Source organism: Triticum urartu, chromosome 7 (assembly GCF_003073215.2).
Source record: "Triticum urartu cultivar G1812 chromosome 7, Tu2.1, whole genome shotgun sequence".
NCBI lineage: Eukaryota > Viridiplantae > Streptophyta > Magnoliopsida > Poales > Poaceae > Triticum > Triticum urartu.
In genome coordinates this window covers 486,608,127-486,634,830 of record NC_053028.1, presented here as the reverse complement: position 1 = coordinate 486,634,830, position 26,704 = coordinate 486,608,127, and the positions used below count along the sequence as shown (strand labels likewise).

Sequence of the window (26,704 nt, the reverse complement as noted above, 5' to 3'; positions counted from 1 at the left end):
CAGCCCTCTTGAGAGAGCGGCAGACAGAGAGGTCGAGGACGATAATCATATGCCTCCCTCCGAAGACGAGGCAAGCCTCGACGACGACGAATTCGTCGTGCCAGAGGATCCCATCGAGCAAGAGCATTTTCAATGCAGGCTTATGGCCACGGCAAGAAGCCTCAAGAAAAAACAGCAACAGCTTAAAGCTGATCAAGATTTACTAGTCGACAGGTGGATTGAAGTCCTTGCGGCCGAAGAGCATAAACTCGAACGCCCCTCCAAGAGCTACCCAAAGCGCAGGTTGCTACCCCGATTAGAGGAGGAAGCACTTGATACGGCCAACCGGCCACCTCGTGGCCGCGACAGAGAGGCCTCTCGGTCCTCCACTCAAGCCGCACCCCATACCAAGGCATGGGAAAATGCGCCTGACCTGTGAGGTATGTTGGAGGACAAGGCAAGGCAAACAAGATTGATCTACGGATCGTGTGGGCGCCCCATGACTCGAGACAATAACCGTCATGCCGGACATAAATCCGGTAGGGCCGAACATAGTAGACAAAGCTCATTGGAGCTACGTCGTGATATAGCCCAGAACAGAGGCGCCGCACACCCACTATGCTTCACAGACGAAGTAATGGATCATCAAATCCCCGAGGGTTTCAAACCCGTAAACATCGAATCATATGATGGCGCAACAGATCCTGCGGTATGGATCGAGGATTATCTCCTTCATATCCACATGGCCCGCGACGATGATCTCCACGCCATCAAATACCTCCCACTCAAGCTTAAAGGACTAGCTCGGCATTGGCTTAACAGCTTGCCAGCAGGATCAATCAGTTGTTGGGAGGACCTGGAAGCCGCATTCCTCGACAATTTCCAGGGCACTTATGTGCGACCACCAGACGCCGATGACCTAAGCCACGTGATCCAGCAGCCAGAGGAATCGGCCAGGCAATTCTGGACACGGTTCCTAACAAAGAAAAATCAAATAGTTGACTGTCCGGACGCAGAGGCCCTAGCAGCCTTCAAGCACAATATCCACGACGAGTGGCTTGCCCGGCACCTAGGACAGGAAAAGCCAAAGTCTATGGCAGCACTCACGACACTCATGACCCGCTTTTGCATGGGAGAAGACAGTTGTCTTGCTCGTAGCAACAATATGACCAAGAACCCTGGTAATTCGGATACCAAGGACAGTAGTGGCAGGTTGCGTCGCAACAAGTAGAAGCACAGCATTAACGGTGACAATGTTGAGGATACGGCAGTTAATGCCGGATTCAGGGGCTCTAAATCCGGTCAGCAGAAAAATCCATTCAAAAGGAATCCCAAGGGCCCGTCCAGTTTGGACCGAATACTCGACCGCTTGTGCCAGATACATGGCACCCCCGAAAAGCTGGCCAACCACACCAACAGGGATTGTTGGGTGTTCAAGCAGGCAAGCAAGTTAAATGCCGAAAACAAAGACACGGGGCTGCATAGCGATGACGACGAAGAGCCCCGTCCGCTGAACAACAGTGGACAGAAGGGTTTTCCCCCACAAGTGCGAACGGTGAACATGATATACGCAACCCACGTCCCCAAGAGGGAGCGGAAGCGCGCGTTAAGGGACGTATACGCGGAAGAGCCAGTCACCCCAAAGTTCAACCCATGGTCCTCCTGCCCGATCACCTTTGATGGAAGGGACCACCCCACTAGCATCCGTCATGGCGGATTCGCCGCATTGGTTCTAGACCCAATTATTAACGGATTTCATCTCACTAGAGTCCTTATGGACGGCGGCAGCAGCCTGAACCTGATTTACCACGATACAGTGTGGAAATGGGAATAGATCCCTCGAGGATTAAGCCCACCAAAACGACCTTTAAAGGCGTAATACCAGGTGTAGAGGCCAACTGTACAGTCTTCGGATCTCCGGATAATTTCCGAAGCGAGGAGTTAATCTTCGACATAGTCCCATTCCGCAGTGGCTATCATGCACTGCTCGGGCGAACCGCATTCGCCAAGTTCAATGCGGTACCGCACTACGCATACCTTAAGCTCAAAATGCCAGGCCCTTGAGGATTAATTATGGTCAATGGAAACACCGAACGCTCCCTCTGAACGGAGGAGCACACGGCGGCCCTTGCAGCGGAAGTACAAAGCAGCCTCTCCAGGCAGTTCTCCAGTCCGGCGATTAAACGACCGGACACCGTCAAGCACGCCCGGATTAACCTACAACAAGACCATCTAGCATGATCCGAGCAGGCGTAGCAATGCGGCCCAAAACCCAGCCCTCGCAAAAAGGCGACGCCAGTGCTTCGCATACATAACTACGCTCTAGAAATACCATGGGTACAGGGGAGGGGCACCATCACGGCACGCCCGAAACACGGCTTAACCCGCACCAGGGGCTACTGATTTTTTAATTTTCTCTTACTTTCAGGACTCCATTCTTCGGAAGGCCTGTTCGGCAGTTCAATTGCCGCACAAACGATGCAAGAACCAGGGAAGCAGACAAGCCACGCCGCATTACGGAACTCCCAGATGGTCTCTATCATGAGCAGTATACCTGTTTCGTATACCATTCCGTAGCCTGCCCCTGGAACGGACATGTTAAATAGTCCAACCTTTTGCTTATCGCATTATTTGTATCGTTCTGCTTTGATCGCAGCCCTTTTTAATAAACAGTGCATAGCTTTTGTCTATTTTTGCATTACTCTTTTTATATATATATGTTCCTTAACGACATGTTGCACCCATACACTTTGGTACGGCCAAAATACACCAGGGGCTTTAGTACCCCTCAATATGGTGTGAGAAGTCCGAACACTTTAACATGTGCGGCACCCCGAACTTATAACATTATATGCATCGGCTCCGAATCATGTCTTGGGTCAACAGTTGGGTTTGCCCGGCTCCTATGTTTTGGTGCCTTACGTTCCGCTATATCGGCTAAGGTAGCACTACGAGAACCACTGCGATTGTGCCCCAGTTGAGCTGGGTTGAGCACCTCAGTGGAGAAAGCTAAAACTGACTGTCATGATGAAGCGAGAGCTGGTCGCTGTTCGAGAGGTTTTTCGAGTCCCTAAAGACTTATGCCGCTTAGAGCGAGGAGCCGGCTCTGTCCGGCCAAGGCGTGGATAGCACCCCGAACTCGGTCTTCCGAATACCAGGGGCTTCGCCAAAATTTAAAATTATAGAATTCTATGGCTAAGTGAGAGTGTTCATGAATTATAGTCCGATTGCCTTGTTCGTTGGACTGAGCGCCTCCCTTGAAGGACCCAAACATAGGAAAAAGAGCGCTCAGGTTTATCCCCGAACACCCCAGCACTAGCGGCACGGGGGCAGAAGCCGACGACTTGCCATCTCTCAGAATTGATAAACAGCCGCACAGAAGGTAAGATTTTAAATTCCAACAGCATTGCTTAGCGCATATGAACAAGTTTTCAGCGCACAGGACTAAACGAGCAAGTTTCACTCAAAAATTACATCCCTAGAACATTCATCCGCCACAAGACAGGCACCCTTCAGAGCATCCTTATAATAGTTATTGGGCTTGCGATGCTCTTTCCCCGGCAGTGGCCCGTCCTTCACAAGCTTCTCAGCATCCAGCTTGCCCCAGTGCACCTTAGCACGGGCAAGGGCCCTACGGGCACCTTCAATGCAGATGGAGCGCTTGATGACTTCGAGCCTTGGACAGGCCTCCACCAGCCGCCGCACCAGCCCGAAATAGCTCCCAGGCAGAGCCTCTCCAGGCCACAGCCAAACTATGAGGCCCTTCATGGCCTGTTCGGCCGCCTTGTGGAGCTCGACCAGTTGCTTCAGCTGGTCGCTTAGGGGCACGGGGTGTCCGGCCTCAGCATACTGAGACCAGAACACCTTCTCTGTCGAGCTGCCTCCTCGGCTCGATAGAATGTGGCGGCATCGGACACACTCCGGGGAAGATCTGCGAACGCTCCTGGAGAGCTCCGGATTCGGGTAAGTAACAAGTAACTCACGTTTATGTGTTTGCTTTGCATAAAGAATGCCTTACCCACCTCTATCTTCTTCACCTCATCCAACTCCTGGAGGGTCTTCTGGGATTTGGCCTTGGCAGACTTGGCATTTTCAATAGCCACCGCGAGCTCGGACGCTCGCGTCTTTGAGTCAAGCTCCAAACTCTCATGTTTTCCATGAGAGCCTGGAGCTCTTGCCGCACCTTGGCAACCTCGGCCTCATACTTCTCCCGCTCGGTGCGCTCCGTGGCCGCCTCTTCTCAGCCTTGACCAGCGCTTGCTTAAGGGTCGCCACCTCAGACGTGGCCCCTACAATAGCCACGATGATCCTGTCATTTTTTGTAATTGCACCTTTTATATATATATATATATATATATATATATATATTTAAAACAAGGTATTTCTTACCTTCCTTCTCCTCGAGCTGCTTCTTGGCATGCCCGAGCTCTCGCTCGGACTGCTCGAGGTTCTGCTTTAGCGTGTCCACTTCCGCAGTTAGTACGGTGGACGCCAGCAGAGAAGCCTGCACACGCATATTGACTCCTTTTTGTTAGACTCCTGCGAATTTCATTTTGATCCTCTATTCGGCTTTTCTTCCCGAACGCCAAACAGAGCATCAGGGGCTACTGTCTATGCGGTAATATTATTTACACATTTTTTACTTGCCTGAAAGCCTGTTAAAAGGCTAGTACAAGCTTCAGTCAGTCCGCTCTTGGCGGACTGAACCTTCTGGACCACCGCACTCATAATGGTGCGGTGCCCCTCGTCGATGGAGGCGCCTTTGAGCACCTCCAACAGATTGTCCGGTGCCTCCGGTTGGACGGGGGTCCCCGGCACGGTGGAATTGCTCCTCTTGGAAGGAGGTCGCCCGCCGGACTCTGGAACCTTTGAAGGTTCCCGAGCGGTGTCCGGCCTAGGGCCGGACTTGGAGCCCTGGGGGGTTCTGTCCCCTTCACTCCTGGGGTCCGGGAGGTCGCCTTGCGGCGCCTCCAGGACCACCTCCTCCCGGATTGGAACCTGTTGAGACAACACTTCGGTGTCGTCCGTAGGGCGGGGGGAGGAAGCCGTCGGAAGCGAATTCACATCCGACGAGTCCAGTGACCCGCTCGACGATGCGTCGAGCCGGTCTTTGGGTGGGCTACATAAACATATTCGACATAAGGGAAAGTTGTGCAACAAAGGAATACTATGAATTACTCAGGTATCAGGATACTTATGATTTAGCCAGGGGCTTGGCCCTGGGAGGCCACTCCTCTCTGCCGTCGTCGGCGTCGGTGGAGTAGTCCGGAGGAAGGGTTTTCCCCTTCTTGGACCCTTCGTCCTCCCCAGCTGGGGCGGCCTTCCTTTTATTCCCTTCCCCCGCTGGAGGGGGAGGGGTCTCTTCTTCCTCCTCCTCGTCTTCATGGGAGGAGTGCGTCTTGGAGTCGTCCGATGAGGGATCCGACACCTCCAGGCGCCGGGCACTCTTTCGAGTCCCCGTGGCCCTCTTCTTGGCCTTCTTCTTCGGCACCACATGGGGTGCCGGAACCAGCAGCTTCGCCAAACGAGCGTCTGCTGGGCCTTCGGGCAAAGGAGCCGGACAGTTCATCTCTCCGGACGTCTCCTGCCAATCCTGTCAAAGGTAAGGGAGCTTAGATCCCACATGGAGTCAAACTATGAAAAACTGATACCCTGTAAAAGGAAAAAACAGCTTACGCATGAGCGTGACGCTGCGTACTGAATCCGCGGTCCTCGGTAGCGGATGCGGGGGCCTCGGCGCCCTTGAAAAGCACCTTCCAGGCATCTTCGTACATCGTGTCGAAGAGCCTGCTCAGAGTTTGGTGCCGCGCCGGGTCAAACTCCCACAGGTTGAAAGCCCGTTGTTGACACAGGAGGATCTGGCGGATGAGCATAACTTGGACTACGTTGACAAGTTTGAGCTTCTTGTCCACCAGGATTTGGACGCATGTTTGGAGTCCGGTCAGCGCTCCTTTTTTACCCCACGACAGGCCCGTCTCCTTCCAGGAGGTGAGCCGCGTAGGGGGTCCGGATCGAAACTCGGGGGCTGCGACCCATTTGGGGTCGCGCGGCTCGGTGATGTAAAACCACCCCGATTGCCAACCCTTCAGGGTCGCCACAAAGGAGCCCTCGAGCCATAAGACGTTGGGCATCTTGCCCACCATGGCGCCTCCGCACTCCGCCTGGTTGCCACGCACCACCTTCGGCTTGACATTGAAAGTCTTGACCATAGGCCGAAATGGGGGCAGATGCGGAGGAAAGCCTCGCACAGTACGATAAATGCCGAGATGTTGAGGACAAAGTTTGGGGCCAGATCGTGGAAATCCATGCCATAGTAGAACATGAGCCCCTGGACAAATGGGTGAAGAGGGAAGCCCAGTCCGCGGAGGAAATGGGGGAGGAACACCACCCTCTCATGGGGCCTAGGGGTGGGGATGAGCTGCCCCTTTTCGGGAAGCCGGTACGCGATGTCGTTAGACAAGTATCTGGCCTTCCTCAGTTTTTTGATGTGTCCCTCCATGACGGAGGAGACCATCCACTTGCCTCCCGCTCCAGACATGGCTGGAGAAGGTTGAGGTGGGGAGTGCGGACTTGGACGCTGGAGCTCGAGTGTGCGAGAATGGATAAGAAAGGGAGGAATAAGGCGTAGGTGAAAAGGTGGATCCTTATCCCCTTATATGGGTGGACGCAACTACGTGTCCCCACCAGCCTGGTAAAACTCACTTATCTCCAAGCACCGTAATCAATGGCGCGGTTGGGTTACCCACGCCCGTATTGATGAGAATCCCGGAATAAGGGGACATGATCTCTGCTTTAACAAGACGTGCCAAGGAAACCGCCTCGCATGATGCGCTGAGGTGGGATAATAAAACGACTCGGATAAAGACTTGGCCGTGGTGTGTCACACTACGTAATACGTCAGCAGATTAGATTTGTGTAAATGTTATTCTCTCTATGGCAATATGTGGAAACTTATTTTGCAGAGCCGGACACTATCTCTGTGTTCAAAATCTTCTATGAAGTACTTGGAGGAGGAACCCGCCTTGCAATGCCGAAGACAATCTGCGCGCCGGACTCGTCGTCATTGAAGCCTAGTTCAGGGGCTACTGAGGGAGTCCTGGATTAGGGGGTGTCCGTATGGCCGAACTATACCTTCAGCCGGACTCCTGGACTATGAAGATATGAGATTGAAGACTTCGTCCCGTGTCCGGAAGGGACTTTCCTTGGCATGGAAGGCAAGCTTGGCGATACGGATATGTAGATCTCCTACCATTGTAACCGACTTTGTGTAACCCTAACCCTCTCCGGTGTCTATATAAACCGGAGGGTTTTAGTCTGTAGGACAACATACACAACAACAATCATACCATAGGCTAGCTTCTAGGGTTTAGCCTCTCTGATCTCGTGGTAGATCTACTCTTGTACTACCCACATCATCAATATTAATCAAGCAGGACGTAGGGTTTTACCTCCATCGAGAGGGCCCGAACCTGGGTAAAACTTCGTGTCCCTTGCCTCCTGTTACCATCTGTCCTAGACGCACAGTTCGGGGCCCACTACCCGAGATCCGCCGGTTTTGACACCGACACTTTGCCTGATCATCTTCTCAAGAAAAATGAAATACTTGATATCTTTTATAATGGACTAACCGATAGTTCCAGAGACCACCTGGATAGTTCTGCTGGTTGTATTTTCAGGGAAAGAATTGTTGATCAAGTTGAATTTCTATTGAATAATATGTTGAGTAATGAAAATGATTGGACACTTCCTGAACCAACTCCTACGCCAACTCCGAAGAAAAGGGGTATTCTATTTCTCGGTCCTGAAGATATGCAAGAGGCAAAGAAATCTATGAAAGAAATGGGTATTAAAGCTGAAGATGTTAAGAATTTACCACCTATTGAAGAAATACATGGTCTTGATAACCCGACACAGGTAGTAAAGGTAAATTCTCTCTATAGATTTGATGAAAGTGATATTCCTCGTAATAAGTCTGCTAGCCAATGCTTGAATGAGTTTGATAACTTTATTGTTAAACAAGAAAACTTCAATGCTTATGTTGGTAGACAATTGAAACGTAATACTTCTATGATTGAACACTTGAGTGATTATATGTCTAGAGTTAAAGGTGAGCTTAAACTTATTAGTAAACATGCTTCTATGGTTACCACTCAAGTAGAACAAGTACTTAAAACTCATAATGATTTGCTCAATGAATTACATAATAAGAAAAATGAAAATATTGTTAGAGTTGTGACTAGAGGGGGTAAAATGACTCAGGAACCTTTGTATCCTGAGGGCCACCCTAAGAGAATTGAGCAAGATTCTCAGAGGACTAATGTTGATGCACCTAGTTCTTCTAAGAAGAAGAAAAGTAAAAATGATAGGAATTTGCATGCTTCTAGTGAACCTGTTGCTGAGACACCTGAGAATCCTAATGATATTTCTATTTATGATGCTGAAACACAATCTCGTAATGAACATGAACCTAGTGATAATATTAATGATGATGTTCATGATGATGCTCAACCGAGCAATAACAATGATGTAGAGATTGAACCTGCTGTTGATCTTGATAACCCACAATCAAAGAATCAACGTTATGATAAGAGAGACTTTGTTGCTAGGAAGCACGGTAAAGAAAGATAACCATGGGTTCAAAAACCCATGCCTTTTCCTCCTAAACCATCCAAGAAAAAGGATGATGAGGATTTTGAGTGCTTTGCTGAAATGATTAGACCTATCTTTCTGCGTATGCGTTTGACTGATATGCTTAAAATGAATCCTTATGCTGAGTATATGAAAGATATTGTTACAAATAGAAGAAAGATACCGGAAGCTAAAATTTCCACCATGCTTGCTAATTATACTTTTAAGGGTGGAATACCAAAGAAATTAGGAGATCCAGGAGTACCAACTATACCATGCTCCATTAAAAGAAACTATGTTAAAACGGTTTTATATGATCTTGGAGCCGGTGTTAGTGTTATGCCTCTCTCTTTATATCATAGACTTGATTTGAATAAGTTGACACCTACTGAAATATCTTTGCAAATGGCTGATAAATCAACTACTATACATGTCGGTATTTGTGAGAATGTGCTTGTTGTGGTTGCAAACGTTACTATTTTAACGGACTTTGTTATTCTTGATATTCCCGAGGACGATAGTATGTTGATTATCCTTGGTAGACCCTTTTTGAATACTGCGGGAGCTGTTATTGATTGCAACAAAGGCAATGTCACTTTTCATGTCAATGGTAATGAGCATACGGTACAGTTTCCGAGGAAACAACCTCAAGTCCATAGTATTAATTCTATTGGAAAAACTTCAACGATTATTATTGGAGGTTTTGAATTTCCTCTTCCTACTGTCAAGAAGAAATATGATATTCTTATTGTTGGGGATGTGCATATCCCCGTTGAGGTAACCTAGTGTTATTCGAAAAATTCTCCGGCTTCATGTTATTCGAAAAGAGTTTGTTAACAAGACTTGATCAACCTTGTTAGTGGATTCCTTTTGATGAGGATGAGATGGATGAAGTTAGAAAGAACAACTCTCTGTACCCTCCTTTTACTTTCTGTTATTTAGATTAAATAAAGCAAAAATAGTATTTTCTGTTTGTTTTCTGAATTATCCTTGCAATAAAAAATACCCCAAAAATAAAAGTTCTCCAAATGTCTTGAAAATTTTATATGATTTTTTGTAGAATATTTAATAATTATTGGCACTAAGAACACACCTGGGGGCACTCCACGTGGCCACGATGGTCCAAGGCGCACCCACCCCCCAAGGGCGCGCCCCCTACCTCGTGGTCCCCACGTGGCCCCCTCCACTTATTCTTGCACCCACACACTCCGTCTTCCTCCAGAAAAAATCATCCACCAGCTCAAACCAGAGTTCTAGCTCATCTTGTTGCCATTTTCGATCTCCTTGCTCAAAGCTCCATTCACAAAACTGCTTTGGGGGATTGTTCTTCGGTATGTGACTCCTCCAATGGTCCAATTAGTTTTTGTTCTAGTACTTTATTTGTTGCAAATTTTTGCTGCTTAGGTGACCCTGTTCTTGAGCTTGCATGTCAAATTTATGTGGTCAAAAGTAGTTTTAATGCATGATATGGCCTCTAGGCACTTGTGGGAGTAGTTGCTATCAATCTTGTTGAGTTTGGTTCACTTTTATTTTGAGTCACTAAAAATTTCAGAAATTTTTTAAAGGAAGATATTTGTTTAGGAAAATGTACCAAGGTGGTCCCTCAAGGAACCAAGGCCCAAGGCTCGCGATACGTGAGCTGGACAATGAACTACCAAGGGAAGCTCAAGTGCGGCCTGGTGAATGGCCGTCAGAGGAGTTCATGGTCCAGGCAGGCATCAAGGATAAATTTGACGCGTATGTGCGTAACGCTGATCTTGAGAGCTTGGTGTCAGATAAGTGCCGACAATACCTCTATCTAACTGATTCATTTGTGAGAAGGTTTATATTTACATCCTCACGCAATTCTCACGCTGTTTCATTTGATCTTTATGATAAATCATATACCATGGACCTAGAAGATTTTAATACTGCTTGTAAACTCCCGCACTGGGGCAATGTTAGTGAACCTCACAAATCTGAATATAAAGACTTTCTTGCTAGTATCACTGTGGAGGAATCTAGGGAAATCACACAAGCTACCATAGTTAGCATTCATTTCCCTTCCATACATCATTTTGCTCTCTTCATTGGTAGATGCATTAACGGGAAAGATGAGGCTTGTCACATGTACGTTCCAGATCTTAGTGTCCTCAAGAGTGTGGTATTGGGTGATAAACAATATAACTTGGGGGCTATTGTTGCACGTAGGTTGCATCACAACAGTATAACTGGAGATTTGTTTGGTGTAATTTATGCAACTCGTGTAGCTAACTATCTTGATATACCCATACATGGAAATGATATTGAGTTGCCTCCTGCTTATCTAGATTATGAGGCTATGGTTCACCACCAGTTTCTTGAGAGGAACGGTCAGTTCCTCCAGTACCGACTAATCTTTGACAGATGGTGCACCGTCCATGTTGATCTCCCAGCTCCTACTTTCTTTGACTTTCAGGCAAAAAGGAGATATGTTATAAACAGGGAGGAGGCGAACGAGTATGAGAGGAGGATGGAGGCAGCTTGTCAGGCAGTAGCTGCTGCATCTCAGTACGACCCTAGTTACAACTTTGGATATCCACCAGGCCAGCCATGGCCCAAGACCAACTTAGGCCAAAAGCCTAAGCTTGGGGGAGTACGTATTTCTCACCGACATTACATTCATGTTCACACACTCGTTCCAGTTGTCGATGCTCATACTTTTTCATTGTACTATCCATGCTAGTTTAATTTCTTTTTAAGCTTTCTTCTTGTGTGTTTGAAAAACCTTAAGAAAAACCAAAAAAATTTAGTTGTAGCTTTTATCTAGTTTACTTTCCATGCTTGTAGTAGTAGTAATTAAAAAGAAAACCCCAAAAAATTTCTCGTTCTTCTTTTGCTTGTTGGGAGCTTTCCCGTGTAAATAGTTTTGTTTCTTTTCTTAGGTGGTCGAGAGGAGAAGACCATGATGAAAATGTTGAGTGGCTCTCATATGCATTATTATTGATCTAACCAAGAGCCCATATTACCTTGTCTTCTCCCTTGTATTAAATGCTTGCGGATTCCAGCTTAGTCCAATGCACGTGCACTATTATTATTATCCACACCGTTCGGTCGTGCAAGTGAAAGGCAATAATGACGATATATGATGAACTGATTGAGATGAGAAAAGCTGGTATGAACTCGACCTATCTTGTTTTTGTAAATATGATTAGTTCATCGTTCCTGATTCAGCCTATTATGAATGAAACATGTTTGCAAAGACAATTAGAGATTATAGTTGATCATGCCATGCTTAATTAGCTAGGAGTTTATAATGGTTTACCTTGCGTGCCAAAATGCTATTAAAATGGTTGTGATGTGGTATGATAGGGTGGTATCCTCCTTTGAACGATTCGAGTGGCTTGACTTGGCACATGTTCACGCATGTAGTTGAAACAAAATCAACATAGCCTCCACGGTATTTATGTTCATGGTGAATTATATCCTACTCATGCTTGCATTCAGTGTTGATTAATTTCAATGCATGTTCATGACTGTTGTCGCTCTCTAGCAGGTCGCTTCCCAGTCTCTTTCTAGCCTTCACTTGTACTAAGCGGGAATACTGCTTGTGCATCCACTTCCATAAACCCCAAAAGTTATTCCATATGAGTCCACCATACCTTCCTATATGCGGTATCTACCTGCCGTTCCAAGTAAATTTGTATGTGCCAAACTCTAAACTATCGGCGTTCTGGGAACGGGGGTCCCTAGACTTGCCTGCCTACGGCCTACGGTGTGGCTCTGCGAGCGGGCCCGTACGGCCCATCTTCACTAACAAGCTTTCAAGACCCTCGTGAGGAGCCAAGCCTCGCGATGCGGACAACACAAGACCTCCTCAGGAGCGGCCTCACAAGACCTCCTCAGGAGCAGCCTCACCAGGATGGCTCGTGAGGGGTGGAGAGTTCGAGGCAAGGCAAACCTCACGAGGTTCCGATGACATGAGCCATGACAATCGAGATCAGGCGGGCGCCAGCGCGCACAGTGTCCTTGTTTCCTCTTTGGTGCCAAGGGAGCAAGCGCACGCACGGAGTACCGAGGCATCAAGCAAAGGTTTCCATATCAGTGCAACGAGACCAAGACCAGCAGGACGGCAAGACGGAGGTCGCCATGGAGCCCAAGACGGCGTCACCACCAGAGCTTTTGGCAGGCGACAACTGCTTTTGTCAGGGTAAGCTGTAATAGTTGTCCCCTTTCAGATTGGCTGTTGTTGGCTCCGTTCCCGCTCAATATTTGGGGAGAGGACCAGGGCCTCTATAAATAGGATTAGCCACCACATTAGGAGCGGGATCTAGATAGGCTAGAACTCACTCAGCTCATCCTTTCACCCACCAAGCACAAGAACACCTCGCCTCAGGAGGCTGTTCTTCCCCTTGTACTGTTCATCCTCAGCCCAAGAGGCAATCCACCACTACCACACTGGAGTATGGTATTACACCACAACGGTGGCCCAAACCAGTATAAATCTTGTGTCCTTTGTGTTGCGAGTTCGTCGAGTTAGCTCGAGAGATCTTAGCGAAGCTAGGACGCGGATAGGTAGAGGGAGATCTTCACGCGCACCCCAGTGTTCGAACCTTGAGGGTTTTGCCGGAACCCGTGATCCAACATTTGGCGCACCAGGTAGGGGGTGCGCCGAAGTTTTCCTTCCGTCGATCTGCACTCCGCTGCCACCTTGCTTTGCCCTCATGGCAGGCATCTCGCTCCCTGCTCCGACGACCGGTGCCGCCGGTGGGGCCAGGGGGCTCCTAGCCTTGGCCCCCGCTCTATGGCAGGTGCAGTGGCCGCCCAAGTTCAAGCCGGAGATGCCGCCGCGCTACGACGGCACAGCGGACCCGACGGCTTTCCTGCTGGCGTATGAGGAGGCCGTCCTTAATGCTGGTGGCGACGACAAGGTCATGGCCAACTGGCTTCCCATGGCTCTCACTGGCGTACTGTGCGCCTGGCTGCTCAACCTCCTCGGATCCACGGTGGCATCTTGGGAGGAGTTGCGCTAGCTCTTCACCGCACGCTACGCAACGCCGGCGCACCACATGGTTGCGGCCCTCCTCGGTAGCTCGCAAGCACCACCCTCAGATCGTCACGTCAAGCCGTTCTTTCGCCAGGTCGGCGCTGCTTCCAAGCGCCAAGGGGCTTCGCCGGGCTGGGCCGCGCCCGAGGCCAACCTCCTTCTTCACGTACCGCTCGAGCGGCTCCGCCCTAGCAAGCCTTTCTTAAGGGTTGGTGGAGGATCCGCCCGCTCCCTGGGGAAGATCCGCCTCCCCGTGACCTTCGGCACGCACGACAACTACCGCATCGAGCTCATCGACTTCGACATCGCCCACACCGGCCTCCCAAACAACGCCATCCTCAGGTACCCGGCTCTAGCCCAGTTCATGGCAGCAACCCATCCGGCTTACAACCTCATGAAGATGTCGGGGAGCGAGGGTGTGCTCACCATCAAGGGGGCACCAAGAAAGCCTTGATGACGCTCAAGCTCGCCCTCATGACCGCCGCAACAGCGCAGCCTTCCGACTCGGACACCTCCAAGGCCAATGGAGCCGCACCAACCAAGAAGAAGTAGTTTTTCACTCAAGACAAGGCAGAAACCAAGCGGGTGCCAGTCGAGGAGGACGGGTCCTCAGGGGAAACTTTACCATAGGCGCCAACCTCGAGCCTGGTCGGGAGGAGACGTTGGTGAAGTTCTTGCGCGCAAACAAGGAAGTGTTCGCTTGGGAGCCCGATCAGCTGGTGGGGGTCCCAAGAGAGGTGATGGAGCACCACCTGAAGGTGTGCCCCAATGTACGCCCCATGAAGCAGAAGGCGAGGCGGCAGTCCACGGAGAAGCAAGCTTTCATCGTCCAGGAAACCCGCAAGCTAGAGGTTGCGGGTGTCATTTGCGAGGTTCGGTACCCCGAGTGGCTGGCAAACCCCGTCGTCGTCCCCAAGAAAGGCGGGAAGGAGCAGATGTGCGTCGACTTCACCAACCTCAACAAGGCCTGCCCCAAGATCCGTTCCCGCTTCCACGCATCGACCAGATCGTCGACTCCACTGTCGAGTGTGACTTGTTGTGCTTCATGGACGCGTTCTCAGGATATCACCAGATCAAGATGGCGGTAGAAGATGTGGAGAAGACGGCCTTCCTAACCCCGTGTGAGGTGTACTGCTACGCTTGCATGCCTTTCGGATTGCGCAATGCAGGCGCAACCTTCCAGCGGCTCATGCACATCGCCTTGGGTCGGTAGCTCGGGAGGAACGTTGAAGCCTACGTCGACGAAATCGTGGTGAAGTCTCGGGAGGCGTGGACCTTGATCCAAGACCTGGAGGAAACCTTTCAAAGCCTCCGCCAGGTGGACTTGCGGCTCAACCCGGAGAAGTGCGTGTTTGGCATCCCTTCCGGCAAGCTGCTGGGCTTCCTTGTGTCCCACAGGGGGATCGAGGCCAACCCAAAGAAGGTCAAGGCCATTGAAGACATGAGTCCACCGCAAACTCTCAAGGAAATGCAGAAGCTTGCTGGATGGGTGACTGCGTTGGGACACTATTTCCAAGATAGGAGAGCGAACCCTACCCTTCTTCAAGCTGATGAAGAAGAAGGGCCCATTCAAGTGGACCCCGGAGGCCGACTGAGCATTTCAAGACCTCAAGAGATACCTGACTAGCCCTCTAGTGATGGTGGCGACGCGACCTCTCGAGCCCCTGGTACTCTATCTTGCTGCCACTCCCTACTCCGCCAGCGCGGCTCTAGTGGCGGTTCGGGAAGAACACCAAGCCAAGGGCGCATCGCGACGAGCTACACCCCCAGCAGGGACGACGCAAGACCAGAAGGGCGCCACAAGGGCCGCCGTAGCAACAGCAGAAGAGCAAGCTCAGCAGGAAGACGCTCCCGAACCCGCAAAGGCCTCGACAAGCGATCAAGCGTTGGGGACTCCACCACCTCAGGAGGCACCCCAACTCTTGGAAGATGCAAGCCTCATCAGCACGCCTACCCTCGTTGAGCACCCGGTATACTTCTTCATCACGGTGTTGCGGGACGCAAGGGCACGATATCCCATACCTCATAAGCTCTTACTCGTGCTCTTAGTGGCTTCGCGTAAGTTGTGGCACTACTTCCAGGGCCGCCCCATCAAAGTCATCTCGGCCTACCCACTGGAGAGGGTGCTTAGGAGCCCCTACTCTGCTGGAATGGTCGCTGAGTGGAACATCGAGTTGCAAGCATTCCAGTTGGAGTTCAGCACTACCAGGGTCATCAAGGGAGCCGCACTCCCTGATTTCGTGGCAGAATGGACAGACGCCCCGGCGCTTGAAGTAGGAGAAGATCGGTCCCTCTCACCAGGAAGTATGGCGCCTGATGGCTGGGTCATGTATTTCGATGGTGCCTTCGCACACCAAGGTGCAGGGGCTGGAGTGGTGCTCATCTCACCCACTCAGGACAAGCTCTACTACGGGCAGCAAGATACCAGTAGGCGCTGCGGCGGTACAACTGTCGCAGCGTCCGCTCCAGGACACTCGAGGTGGGTGACCTCGTCCTGAGGTGGGTCCTCTCCAGGGAAGGGCTGCATAATCTCTCATCCATGTGGGAGGGCCCGTTCAAGGTCGTCCATGTCTCCAGGCCTGGCGCCATGCGCCTGGAGACACAGGACGGGGTACCCATCCAGAACGCCTGGAACATTCAGCACCTCCGGAAGTTCTATCCCTGAAGAAAGGCCCAGCGCCTGTGAAGAAGGCTCGGCGCCTGTGAAGAAAGGCCCAGCGCCTGTGAAGAAGGCCCAACGCCTGTGAAGATCGTCGCCCGTGACACTCACATAATAACGAGCGGGGTTGTACACGCCCCGGCGTCTCAGGAGTGCCGCCCTTGGGCCTCGGGGGCTCCCTCCCACATCTTAGTGGCAGCACTTAGCTCCGCGCTGGTGATAAGACGTTGAAGACTAGACTAGGTGCCGGACGTGGCTATTCATTTGCTTTCCAAAGTTGGCTCACCCCTCTTTAATTGAAATTTGCTTTCTGGTGTCCCTTGCTGGTCTCGACCTTTCGCTTTCTGCCCCTGTTTGTGCCTTCATTTCTTTGGTCGGCCTGCACTCTCTCGCGCGTTCCTCGCAAGGGGGCTGAACAGGTACCTTCGTGAGCTTCCTTCTTCTGTTTTTTGCAAGGTACCCTCGTTCGAGCCCACAAGGTGGCGCACCTCTCTCTGAATCCATGCCCCTCGGTACCACGATACGAAGCATTGGGTCAAGGCCTCAGGCGAACGATAAACCTCTTGACGAATTGTTTGCAGCTCCTAAGCGCCTATGGGGCCAAGGAGGCCCCGGCAGGCACCAGGAAGCAAGCGCCTCGTGAGGAGGAGGCTACCCCGAGCAAGTAAAGCTAAGTTATCCCTACATAAAACGACGATGTTGCGACACAACACAGGAACGAAAAACACAGCATAATGATTGAGCACTACAAGAAATATGTCAACTTATGACCTTCTGTCAGTGACCCTTAAAGAATTGGTCATAAATTTATGACCATTTTAGACCAATTGGTCAAAAGCTGTCTGGGGGGCTCTAAACCCTAAACCATAACGACCATTTTGGTCAGAAAGGTCATAATTTCATCAGAGGAAATGGTCATAAAGCAAACAGCGCTAGTCCGCTACCTTATTTCTAGTTGTTAACGACCAATATAGATGGTCATAGCCTTGTAAATTGTGGTGGGTTGCTATGACTAGGCGCCATCTCATCAGTTTTGCCTATGTGTCATGTCCATGTGGCAGTTTTTGCCCTAGGTTGTGAAGCAACCTATATTTCTGTCATCCCTAAAATTCCCAAAAAAATCTTATAAATTCTTTGGGCCATATCTTCGTCAAATATGTAAAAACCTTCCTTGCCTAGTTCAAAAATAATTCAAAAATATTCATTTTTCTATTCTGTTCAGAACAACAGTTTGTGAAGGAAGTACCACTTTGGCATGTCCAAATAGTATCCATTTTCTACAGTGCTTTCCTATGCCCAAATAACCATCCTCCACCAAATGCCAGCTCAATCCATTTATTATTTTGAGCCGAGCTTCAACATTCGTAGTCATGTCCAGTGTGGTAGTTTGCAAAGCAAGTACCACCTAGGATACTCCTTTTGAGCTAAAAATTTATGAAGACGGTCTTCTTAGTAACTGATCATCCTCAGCCAAAACTCACGCCCATTAGCCATGTACATTTCCCGTGCCGCTAATCAAACACTTGGCTGCTAATTCATGTTTGAGCATCGATCGGTCTCCTCGTGAGAATCTTATTTTGTGATTTTCTTCCTAGCACCTACCTGGGGAGTGCCCAACCCACTAGACATGCCTAGGCCACCCAAAACACATGGCAACACCACGGTCACGCGGTGACCACGCGGCGGGCATGCGAGTTTACGCGCTCTAGAGTTGGGGCCCTCGGCCACCACCGAAACCTCGACGTATTGCCACCAAACCATGTATTTATGATTAAATAGGTACTTATGTAACTAGAAATTATTTTTGGAAAAAATAAATAGCAAACTATGAGGCAGCTGCAGTTCAAATTTGACCCGCTTCCAACTGAATCGGCGGAAATTTGTCTTTTTCACGAGAGGTGGATAAAAACATTTTACACCCAATCATCTTGTCAATTTTACATTAAATATGTCCTATTATTTTAGAAAATTGATTTGGTCAAATTTTGCAACAATTATTTGGTAGGTCCTTCACAAAAAAACCTCCTTTTGGGCACTCAAAAATGGAAAATGGTTTTTTCGTCCAAAGAAAATGAAAACTTCCTTAGGCAACATTGTTTGCCATTCCAATATGCACCCTTGTGCACAATATGAGATCATTTGAACAAACTATGCCATGTATGTGGCCATAAGATTGAACATTTGGCTTGAAAGCCATTGATCTCCACACGTGATAGCTCGTTTCTGAGAACACTTTTTTAAAATAATTGTCGTATTACAAGTTTGTTATTTTTCCTAGGAACTTGGACACATATAATGACACAATGCGAAGGTTTTTCAATTTTTTGATTTTTTTTGAATTTTTTATGCCCGTTTCAAAATGCGGTCAAAACGGCGGGAATGACCGTTCCTAGCTAGTGGTTGAATCTTGGAACTTTTTTGGTGTTTCTATGATTAAATAGATACTTATTTACCTAGAAATGATTTATGAAAAAAATAAAGAGCAAACTACAAGGTAGCTACAGTTCAAATTTGACCCGCTTCCAGCTGAATCGGCGGAAATTTGTCTTTTTCATGAGAGGTGGATCAAAACTTTTTACACCCAACCATTTGGTCAATTGTGCATTAAACATGGCCTAGTATTTTAGAAAAATGATTTGGTCCAATTTTGCAACAATTATTTGGTAGGTCCTTCACAAAAAAACCTCCTTTTGGGCACTCAAAAAATGGAAAATGATTTTTTCGTCCAAAGAAAGTGACAACTTCCTTAGGCAACATTGTTTGCCATTCCAATATGCACCCTTCTGCAGAATATGAGATCATTTGAACAAACTATGCCATGGATGTGGCCATAAGATTGATCATTTGGCTTGAAAGCCATTGATCTCCACACGTGATAGCTCGTTTCTGGGAACACTTTTTTAAAATAATTTCCATATTACAAGTTTATTATTTTTCCTAGGAACTTGGCCACATATAATAACACAATGCGAAGGTTTCCCAATTTTTTGATTTTTTTTGAATTTTTTATGCCCGTTTCAAAATGCGGTCAAAACGGCGGGAATGACCGATCCTAGCTAGTGGTTGAATCTTGGAATTTTTTTGGTGTTTCTATGATTAAATAGATACTTATGTACCAAGAAATGATTTTTGTAAAAAATAAAGAGCAAACTATGAGGCAACTGCAGTTCAAATTTGACCCGCTTCCAGCTGAATCGGCGGAATTTGTCTTTTTCACCAGAGGTGGATCAAAACTTTTGACACCCAACCATTTGGTTAATTGTGCATTAAACATGGCCTAGTATTTTCGAAAATTGATTTGGTCCAATTTTGCAACAATTATTTGGTAGGTCCTTCACAAAAAAACCTCCTTTTGGGCACTCAAAAAATGGAAAATGGTTTTTTCGTCCAAAGAAAATGAAATCTTCCTTAGGCAACATTGTTTGCCATTCCAATATGCACCCTTGTGCACAATATGAGATCATTTGAACAAAATATGCCATGGATGTGGCCATAAGATTGATCATTTGGCTTGAAAGCCATTGATCTCCACACGTGATAGCTCGTTTCTCAGAACACTTTTTTAAAATAATTGCCGTCTTACAAGTTTGTTATTCTTCCTAGGAACTTGGACACATATAATGACACAATGCGAAGGTTTCCCAATTTTTTGATTTTTTTGAATTTTTTATGCCTGTTTCAAAATGCGGTCAAAACGGCGGGAATGACCGTTCCTAGCTAGTGGTTGAATCTTGGATTTTTTTTGGTGTTTCTATGATTAAATAGATACTTATGTACCTAGAAATGATTTTTGTAAAAAATAAAGAGCAAACTATGAGGCAGCTGCAGTTCAAATTTGACCCGCTTCCAGCTGAATCGGCGGAATTTGTCTTTTTCACCAGAGGTGGATCAAAACTTTTGACACCCAACCATTTGGTCAATTGTGCATTAAACATGGCCTAGTATTTTAGAAAATTGATTTGGTCCAATTTTGCAACAAATATATTGTAGGTCCTTCATAAGAAAAACTAATTTTGGGCTCTCGAAAAATGATTGTCTTAAAAAACACTCATTTTGGATAATACCTTTTAGAGATATTTGTATTATTCAAAGTTTGTTATTTTTACTGAAACGTAGATCACACTTGGTGACACAATGCTAAGGTTTTTCTTTTCTATTTATTTTTATAAATTTTCTAGGCCGTAAAAAAGCTGACATGATTTAGCATCTTATTTTTAATCGATCACGACCAATTTAAATGGTCATAACACCATCGAAGAGATACTGCGTTGTGATTGGTCCAAAAACATATCACGTGGATCATGGATTAAGCACTGTCGGATGCTCCGGATCGAACGGTAGCCCTTGGTAGCCCTCGTCGCTCTCATCCCCCTATCGAATCACCCCGTGCCCCTCTCATCCCTCTCACCCTCGTCCACCCACGAAACCCTAGCACATCTCTCATATGCCGCCGCTCCCTTCTCCCACCCGCCGCCACTACCTTCTCCCCACCGCCGCCGCTCCCTTTTCCCCACCGCCGGTCCTTCACGCACGCGCTCCACAGAACAGACTCCACCCACCTCGCGCTCCCCAGATCCATCTGGAGCCGCCTTCTCGCGCTCCCCAAATCCGTCTCGATCCGCCTCCCCCTCGACTCGACCCACCTCCACCCACCTCCTGCCTCCTCCCTCTCACTCCTCCGCCCGCCCACACGCGCCCGACCATCCTCTCCCCCGTGACGAGCGCCGCGCCAAGGAGCGGGGAGGGCAGCCAGGCGGCCGGAATGCCCGCACAGAAGCGCCCGCACTCGTCGCTCGACGCGGACGACGGCCACGTCCAGGAGGAGGAGGTTGCCGCTGTCGTCAGGGCCGCCGGCTCCGGCACGGAGGGCGGTGGCGCAGGCGTCCAGAGGGTGGCCAACGCGGGCTCTGTTGAGCTGGCCAAGGACGATGCCGGTGAGAGCACTGCTTCCAGCGACACATGCCACTAACTCATCTCCCACCACGCGATGTCCGCTAGTTCAGGTTGCTTCGATTTGATGCTTTTGGTTGTTTCGTAGGCGTTAGGCATATGATTTAGGATCTGTTTCATCTCCTCTTCCTTCGTCATGAGCTGATCCGGTTTCTGGCCTTGTTTCTCGTGGTTTTGCAGCGTGGATCCATTCACCAAGAAGAAGTGGTATGACAAATTAATCCAGTACTGTTGAATCAAGAAGAAGTGGCCTTACTATTATGTTTATCTGTCCTATGAATTTGGATGCTTGGTACTCCATTTTACTACTGCTCTGTTCCGTGATCTCCCACTAATCTTCTTCGTGATTGTGGAGCCCGGTCGTTTGGTGCGATCCTATGTGTGTATGGAAACCTGATGTTGATCTTTATAAGATCTTCAGCAGATGTTGATCTCTTCTCTGTAGTTGCCTACCTAGCTAGCTCGATCTGCATTCAGGTGTTTTCATGCATTGCAGGAGATTTTTTCTTAATGGTTATGCATGTTTAGCTAGTTCTTGCAGCGAGGCATATTTGTGATGCTAGTTTAGATCAACGTCCATGGCAGGAGCTCGGTGCTTGCTCAACGACCATGGTGTCCACGCGTACGCATGCACGGTTTACCAACTGCTGCTCTTAGGCGCAGCTGGATTTCTGTTGTTCTTCCCCTCCATTTCAAACTAGCCTCGCCTCGTTGCTAGCTGACGATGCGTGCTAGCTGCATGCATGTACATGCATCTTCTGGAATAGAGTGATTGGTTTGAATTCAAGTGCAGAATATAGGCAAATGGGTGCTAGCTGTACATATTAATTGCCTCCGTTCAGTGTCGATTTCTTCAGTGTACTACTGCTAGTGTCGATTGATGCATTGGTTTGAGTTTGATTTAGTCAGGCAGGTTTAGTAATTCATTTTTTAGATTAATTTGACATGGGTTTGATGAACTATGTAATACTCCCTCTGTCTCAAAATATAAAACGTCTTTTGCTCTAAATATTATCCAGTACTATTGCCTACATGCTTCTAGCGGCTGATGCTTTTAATTTTGCTTAGTTTTTATGCTTCAGATCGCTTCCTCCATGACACCCCGATCCGGGCGGCGCCAGCAGCGATGGCGATCGACAATCGAGTGTGCCTAACTCTGCATCTATAACTGGTCTGTCTTCTTTGGACGGTCAGCTGCTTCCTCCCCACATTGAAATCTCGACCCCTTTCTTGTTGATGGACTCGTTGACTGATTCGTATGTGCGTGGATGCAGGGTGCAGGTGCTCTACTACGCGCTACTCCGGACGGGTCACCTGGACAGATGTTCTGGTTGTTTTTGAGCTACTTCCACTTTTTTAGCCGATTGACTACTGGCTTATTTTATAATGCAACGATGACTACTGCACTGCACCTATATTTGGCTAGCTCACTTAGACTGGCTATTCTTCTGCTCTTTTGATGGCATATATATCAACTATCAAGCAATGAAGCAATGCTCCCCTTTGCCTTGGCATGTGTGCAAACTGTGTGTTATGTATTTTGTTCTAGCGGTACTATATAAGCCTGCATGTACGGATGTGTATGCCAATGCCTGCATGAACAAAAACTTTTACAAGGTTCTGGTTGCTTTGATAGTACACTGTATGTTCTACATTATATTTCTATATCTATATAATTTAGTTTGAGAAAGTAACTTAAGGATGTGTATCCCTTTTTATAATTCCTCTACACTACTCAATCGCTATCTGCCTCTAATTATTATAGTGACATCACTTATGGGTACAATGCTGAATTCTTGAGAACCTGCAGTAATCATCATATTTTTAGCTATCTTAATTCTTCTGTGCGATGCACATTGTTGGTGTTAATCCACCACCCGTTTGGCCACTGTAATATTTACATAGTATTTTTTTGATGTCCTAGTAGTAATGCCACTGTAGTATTTACATAGTAGTTTGTCTATTACTTGTATCCAGATTTTATATCCTGCCCTATGCCCTTGTCGACTTGCTTAGGTACATAATTGTTATGTCTTGCAATCTGGTATTGATGATTGTCAATGTATTCATGTATACCCTTCTAGTGTACCTTGTATGTGACCCTGCTGATTTGTATATCAATGCTTTGTTTCCAATAGATGTATGCTGATGCCTGATTCCTTAAAACTTCACTGTTGCAGTAGCATTTTTCCTTAGTGCATAGATGTATGAGCCATCACTTATGCTTGAAACCTTGCTCTCTTTCCCAGGAACCATCATGGTCTGCGTCACTACTGGGGCGTGTGTATCCATGGTCAGCGCACCAAGACTACCGACAGGAGAGGGAAGACTGTTGGTGTCTCCAAGAAGCGATAAACTGCTTCACAAAGATCCCCGCATAGCTTCACTACTACTGTGTTGGTCCATTTCCAGAATCTTAAGGAGTGTTCTTGTTTAGACGATTACCTTGGATGATGCTTTTGCTTGGGGAGAGGCTCAAGAAGATCAGGTATAAACTCATCCCCCTCTCGTTTGTTTTTGTTTCATACAGTTTGGTGGTTGATACATTACTGTGCAAGTTCTATGGTAGGTGAGTTCTTTTTGTTGCTGCAAGCATTGACACAATATGTCATGTGCAGGGAGCTTTGCATCCGAGTTTCAGCCATCCTCTACAGCAAGGAGCTCTCAGCCAAAGGAGCAAGCAGCGCTGCTAGTTCCTTGAGGCCAGATCGAGTAAGATGGCGCACCATGGCGTGTGGTGGCGTATTTTGCTTCCGAGAACAATACTGTTTATTTTAAGTGAGATGTACTTGTCTAGTGCTTGGTAAAAAAATTGAAGGATGAAGTATCATGTACTGTCTATGTTGTAGTGAGCTGTAGTAGGAGTGTAATGAAATTTTATCTGCTATTGTATGTGCTATTTTCCTCTAATGTGTTGTGTACATTTTTACTTGAACAGTAAATTCTCTGGAAAAATGTTCTTACTGGACCTGATAGTGGTCACGTCCCAAATATACTTGTACTATTAAGATGCCATGGCCCAAAATAACCTGAGCTGAAAAGCTATTCAGAATAACTATAAGCAGGCCTCGACTCAAATAGAAAATAGAAATGAAAAGGAAACAGACTATGTGGAAAGGTAAAGTCCCATGATAGAACAAGCCCAAAAAAATTCAGGAAAAAAATCATAAATGGGCCGAATTGTTGGGCTAGGCCCATGTAGAAAACCGAATTGGACCGGGCTGAATCTTGTGCCACATCAGCTTGCCACGCTGGATGCCTACGTGGCCTGGGGAGGTTTCTAGTGACCAAAACAGAACAATAGGCTTATTTTGGTCATAAACGTCTTCGACCATTCCAGAAGAAATGTCGCTATAGTCAGTTTATGACCGCCAGCTTTTGACCTTCTGTTTTTGGTCACAAAAAGGTCGCAAATGAAAAACCATGACCTTTCAGTGACCAATAGTGGTGGTCACAAGTTGACATATTTCTTGTAGTGGAGATCATAGTTCGATACATGCCCCTCCGGGGCCCATTCTAGTTTCTTTTTGATGCAGGAAGGAAAGGAAGAACAAAATAAAAGCGACGCGTGCCCCTTGTAACATCCCGGATGTATTTTACCTTATATGTACTCCAACTCTTGCCGTTTCCGACCTAAGTTATTTTATTTCCTCGGGTTTGGGTTTTTGTCTCCGTGTGTTGTTGCCTTTGTCATGCATCTCACATCATGTCATCATGTGCATTGCATTTGCATACGTGTTCGTCTCATGCATCCGAGCATTTTCCCCATTGTCCGTTTTGCATTCCGGCGCTCCTATCTCCTCCGGTGGTCCTTTCTACCTATTTTCATGTGTGGGGGTTAAACATTTCCGGATTGGACCGAGACTTGCCAAGCGGCCTTGGTTTACTACCGGTACCGCCTGTCAAGTTTCGTGCCATTTGGACTTTGTTTGATACTCCAACGGTTAACCGAGGGACCGAAAAGGCCTCGTGTGTGTTGCAGCCCAACACCCTTCCAATTTGGCCCAAAACCCACCTAAACTCTCTCCATCATCTAGAGTGTTCGATCATGATCGCGTGGCCGAAAACCGCACTCCATTTGGAGCTTCCTAGCTCCCTCTATGCCTATATATAGATCCCTTCCCCGAAATCCGGACGAAACCCTAGTCTCCCCCTTCCTCGCGCCACCGGACACGTCCACCGCGTGCCGGACATGTCCTCCACCGTCCCTCGCCCAATCGGACGCTGACACGTCACCGGGCCAAGCCCCACATCGCCGCCTCCGCCGCGCGGCCCGTCCGGCCCGTAGCTGGCCCCCGCGGCCCATCCACCCGCGCGCCGCCGCCTGCCTCATCGCCGCCCGGCTCCGCCTTCCCCGCCGCCCGCGCGCGCCACCGCCGCGCCGCTCGGTCGCCGCCTCGCCGCCCCGCCGTTGACGCCGACCGCCGCCACCGGATCCGATGTCCGGACCTCGCCGCCTCGTCCTCCCTCGACTCCAGGAGACATCTCCACCGCAGATCCGGCGCCCCCTCGCCGGCGCACCTTCCTCTCCGGCCGTCTCCCACAGCTCCGGCGAGCTCCCCGGACATTCTCGGTTCACGTGCCCGCGGGATCTAGATCCGGTGCTACAGTAACCCTAGGTTGACTTCGGATGTTCCCTAAGTCCCGAGTAATTTTAGCATACTTCATCGCATCATAACTTTGCACCTGTAACTCCGTTTTGGGCGGGTAGCATATCAAAATGTCCGTCTCAGAGAGTACATCATTTAATCTCATTACATCATTTTCATGTGAGCTCATCTTGATGCCCGAAATGCTATTGGAAGAGGGCTATATGATAATATTGTCAGATCTGTTTCATCAAATGGATATTTGTCATTTTTGCCATGATTTATGTGTGCATGATATGCTCCTGAGCTCTGCATGAGTTTTGTTATATGCCATGCCATCTTTACAGAGGTGCTTACCATGTATTTTTGTGATATGTGTGGTGACTATCACAAGCTTGCAAAGTAGTGCATTCGTTAATGCTGATTTCAGGGACTTAGAATTTCTCGAAGTCATTGTCCTGATTTTGTCATTATGCCATATGTTCATGTTGTTTCCTAGTGATCCGTGCCTCTTTTGAGGATGATCAGTAAGGATGATTTGTTAAAATTATGGTGCTCTATCCATCCATGTCTTTGTTTGCATTTATGGAGCAACCAAGCTTGAGTCAATCGAGCTCTACTTTTGCTATTTCGTGAATCCTGGCAGATTGTTGACTTGTTAGCGATTTTGCCGAGGATGTTGTTATTGATCCGTGCATGCTATGTTGTTGTTCTTGCCATGTCTAGCTTCTATGATATGTATTATTGATGGATGTATGATTAGTTTGTCATGCCATGCTCTATAGTGAGTGCATCGAGCTCGTGATCATGCCTACTCGCTAACTGATTTGCATGCTCCAGTTTTTCACCAAGTCTGAGATCTGTTTATGTTTTTGCCATGCTCGCATGCTTGCA

At 48.1% G+C, this 26,704-nt stretch overlaps 1 long non-coding RNA gene across 1 annotated transcript; it reads left to right on the top strand.

Annotated features, from left to right (window-relative positions):
- The first annotated feature begins 23,542 nt into the window (after positions 1 to 23,542).
- On the top strand, positions 23,543 to 24,025 carry LOC125525460. Its single transcript, XR_007291305.1, has 2 exons — positions 23,543 to 23,709; positions 23,840 to 24,025. It is a non-coding gene; the product is annotated as an uncharacterized LOC125525460 (long non-coding RNA).
- Positions 24,026 to 26,704: the final 2,679 nt, after the last annotated feature.